This window comes from Hylobates moloch, unplaced genomic scaffold, assembly GCF_009828535.3.
Source record: "Hylobates moloch isolate HMO894 unplaced genomic scaffold, HMol_V3 SCAFFOLD_15, whole genome shotgun sequence".
NCBI classification, from domain to species: Eukaryota; Metazoa; Chordata; class Mammalia; order Primates; family Hylobatidae; genus Hylobates; species Hylobates moloch.
The window spans coordinates 93,001,456-93,005,625 of record NW_026652290.1 but is presented as its reverse complement, the minus strand read 5'-3'; the positions used below and the strand labels follow the sequence as shown (position 1 = coordinate 93,005,625).

The 4,170-nt window shown below is 45.2% G+C and overlaps 1 protein-coding gene across 2 annotated transcripts in view; it reads right to left on the bottom strand.

The window, feature by feature from the left end:
* IGFL2 (IGF like family member 2) overlaps window positions 1-3,788 on the bottom strand; it is an 81,482-nt gene extending 77,694 nt beyond the window's left edge. For both annotated transcript variants that reach the window (XM_058428632.1, XM_032179149.2), the window contains exon 1: window positions 2,896-3,788. The gene's annotated coding sequence lies outside the window, so the exon portion shown is untranslated. The remainder of the gene's footprint in view (window positions 1-2,895) is intronic.
* Between the last annotated feature and the right edge of the window lie 382 nt (window positions 3,789-4,170).

Below are 4,170 nucleotides of genomic sequence, written 5' to 3'. Positions count from 1 at the left end.
GTTTTCTTTCTGGAGATGTCACCCATGGTTGCGTAATTGTGCAAGTCCTTCTTAACCATCCCACACCCAGGGGAAAATTACCACCTACTAAGAGGACAAAAGAGATTCCTATGCAGTTTGTCATGGAGAGCTACCCATATCACTAACTACATCAGAGAGTTACATCTATAGGCTCGTCAGCTGTCCTACATTTTGTCAAAATAACGCTCCTATCAAAAATGAAGACACGACTTGAGCCCAGAAGATCAAGGCTGCAGCGAGCCATGACTGCACCACTGTGCTCCAGCCGCGTGACAGAGTGGAGTGTCTTTAAAAAAAAAAAAAAAATGGAGACACAGTTAACAGTTCAGGAAGCCAGAAGTCCCTGCTTCTATCCTCTCTCTTACAGGGCTGCTCGATCCCACTTATCTTGGTTGTGTACAATATGCCTGTCTGTATCAGCTCTGCATTTCTCCTCAATGTGTTTTCCCTCTCTTCAGTGGCACACAAGCAAGTTCAGGGGTTCAGTATGCATTGAACTAGGAAACCAGCCAAGTTTACCTCTGCCCTGTGGGGATCAAGAGGATTACAGTCTCTCTAAAGAGAAACACCTTGCCCCAAAAGGCTACCCTCTTTTTGCCTTCCAGTTCTCCCCTTATACTTGTAGACAGTTAAACTTCTCTCCCACCTAGGAACCCAGGAGAGTTTAACCATCTTAATAATGATAGTAGTAATAATAAATACATTTTCATGGACCCAGGTATGGGGAAACAGAAAAGGAAAGTAACAGTAATTTGAACTGAAGAGAAGATGGTGTGAAAACTGGACTCCTGAAAGCATGACTGGCCTGCTAACCAAGGATATGAATAGTACTAATAAGGAATTTCCTCATTAAAGAGTGAAAGAATGAAACAGCCAATGTAGAAGTGTATACTCTGCTAAAATCGCCTTCAAAATGAAAGTGAGGATTCTCCCATTTCTAGCCACGATGGTGTTAACTGAAACTAGACTAGCTCTCTTGACGTTAACAACTATAAAACTGCACACAGAATAAAGTACATGAAGCTACTGTGTTTAGGTACCAGACAACAGGTAGCACAAGACTGCAATTCCACAAGGGATGGACATTTACAGGGTGAGCCCTTAGATAAAAAAGTTATTTGTCAAAGAACAATTTCCCAACTGCAATGCAGATAGCTGGGATCTGAGCACAGGACAGCAGTTCTGCAGCACTGAGGGCATTCAGGGCAGCTGGTGAGGCCGGAGTCTCTGAGGTATGGTATCAAAGAAGAACTGTGCAGAGGTAAGCACCACATGTCCTTGTGGAGTCTTCCCCAAATTCCTGGCTGAGGGCTAGGCTGCATACACACAGACAAGACTATCTGTCTGATAAGACAAGGCTTATCAGACAGGTAAGGCTTAAGGAAGAACTATCCCAGAATAGAGAAGAGTAAGGAAACACAATAATGAATTGCAACACTGAATTCTGGATTGCATCCTAGACCAGAAAGTGGACACGAGTGGGACAACTGATGAAACTCAAATAAGGTCTGCAGATCAGTTAACAGTATCATGTCAATATTAGTTTTCTGGTTTCAATAATTTTATTAAGGTTATGTAACATTAGAGGAAGCTGAGTGAAAAACACAAATTCACCATACTGTTTTTGCAACTTCTTTGTAAGTCTAAAATTATTTTAAAATAAGTTAGACAATATTTTAAATGTTGCATACAAAAACGCAATCACGATAATGAACACTTCCTAAAGATGCAATCAGGATGCCTTCACATGCTCCCTCATACCTGAAATAAGCGTTATGTATCTAAGGCTCTCTCTTCAGCGTTATGTATCTAAGGCTCCCCCGACCTTTGGTGTGGCCTGGTTTAGCCAGTCCAAACCAGATGCAGATAGTTGTGTGGGAAGCCTGGCGACACAGACAGTTACACTAGCACCCACAAGATAACTGGCCAATTGTAGGCTGGGTTTAAAACGTGGGCTGATGATCCCCAGTGCGTGATGAGCATGGCAGTAAAAGCACAGGGAGACCAGGTTCCCATCCACCAATGGGAAGCCTGCGCTACAGTGTCCACCTGGAGAGGAAGTGATGGACACAGTCCTGAAAGCACAGCAGGCACTGCTCCCACTGACCAATGGGCAGCCTGCCCGGAGAGTCAGCCCTGGACATCAAGGCTGGAATTCCCTTTCTGGCTCAGCAAAACTACCAGAGACCAAACCAAAGACACCACAGAACTCCTTTACCTAGTCGACACTGTCTGACTCTTTCCTGACAGAAGTCTCAAACCAAGACCACCAACAGGGACAGGGCCACACGTCTCAACACTGACACCACACCCCCTTGACACTCAGAATGCTTAAGTCCTGAATCAGAAGATCTCAACCTCTTTTTGGAAAGTTATTTCTTTAACTCATGATTTACAAAGATACAAAGACTTGGCCAGAAGGACCAAAATACTTTCTGAAATTAGAAACAAAATTATTATAACATTCAAATAGAATCATTCCCATGAACAAGCCATGACTTACAGAATTTAATTACTAAGTAGCTGTCGTTTTTACACCTCTTTCCTTTTAAATTTATTCTTTTATTTTAAAAAATAAATAGAGATGGGATCTCCCTACGTTGACTCGCTATGTTGATGAGAATGGTCTCAAACTCCTGGCCTCAAGTGATTCTCCCATCTCGGCCTCCCAAAGTGCTGGAATTACAGGCATAAGCCACCGCTCCCAGCTTAAATTTTTTCTGTAGTGCTAGTTCTTCCCCTGCCCCAGCATAAAAGTTAGGTCAAATCCCATTAATTTTTTGGTCATTTTATTTAATAAATACCTGCCCGTGACTCATTTAAAATGGCTTTAAGTATATAAAAGTGAAAACGACAATCTTGATTTAAACTTACATTTTCACTGTCTCTTCCAGCTCTGACCTGCAGTCAAGTGGTAGCCTGAACTCGAGGAAGGGATGTGGCCCTCCGACGCACGTTTTCCAACCTATCACGGTTAAGAATCTTCCTCCATTTGCTGACTTAGTTTCTGAATCTACTGTGTTTAGGGCTCAAGGAGAGACGCCAGGGGGCAATAGGGTTCTTCCTTGATGGGCAGCATTGTAGTGATCTAAAATTGACACTGTTCTGAGTTTGCGAATACTAGAAACTGACTCTTTTCTTGAGGGAAGGCTATTGGCTTCTATGCAGAAATCTGTCATCTGAGCTTCCTTTGATGAGGGCAATTTCATCTGGAGTCGCTTTGGATATTTACAACCCTCATCCACCATGAAAAGTTTCTGACTCAAATCCAGACTGCAACCGAGCTGGCAGGAGTGGTGCAGACCATGATGTAGCTAAAGCAGATGAGTACCTGCCATTCACCGACGTACAGGCGTTTTCAAAGCACCTGCGGCCTGGAAACTCGGGTGGCTGGCTTGGGGATCATAGCCAGGGGCGGAGAACATCTGAGCCTCTGTGTGACTTGGGTCTCATTCGGGCTATAGGGGTGCAAACAGGCTCCAATCCGCAAGGAGGTTGCATTAAAATGACCCGCCTAGGCTGCAAAACCAGGTGCACGGTGGTAGGCACGACTCGCTGAGCTCCACTTTACGCGGGGAACTCTGAGGCCTGACGCCCACGAGGGGAGCGGCAGCGACTTGACACACCTCCTGGGCAGCCAAAACAAACCATTGCAGAGGATTCTTGTCCCACGCAAGGAGCAGCCTCAGCCATGAACTCTGCAGCATCCCAATTCTCCAGAACGCCCGAAACTGACAACTGCTACTGACACCAACGCGGCTACTGCGACGGAAACCTGGCGGCCATGGCCGCCTCACCCATCGCCTGCGCAATGTCTAGTGACGACGCCTGCGCACTGCAAGGTGGGCGCCGCTCTCCATTTTCTGAGCAGTCTCCTACTGCCATCTAGTGTTGACTACTGGGATATCGGCTCAAATACCCCCAGAGAGAGTGCGTCACAGGCCTTTTGACGGACTGTTGTGAATTGATACGCAGCTATGGTTGCTGCATTTCAAAGTGAGCCTTGACTCCACGATTGAGTGCTATTATAACCCCTACAAAAACTAATGGACAAAAAAGACCAATGGGTTAGGGAGTGAAGGCCTTTGGGTAATACAGGTCCAGGTGGTTAGTAGTCAGCTCCATTGTATCAAAATACCTCATTTTGTT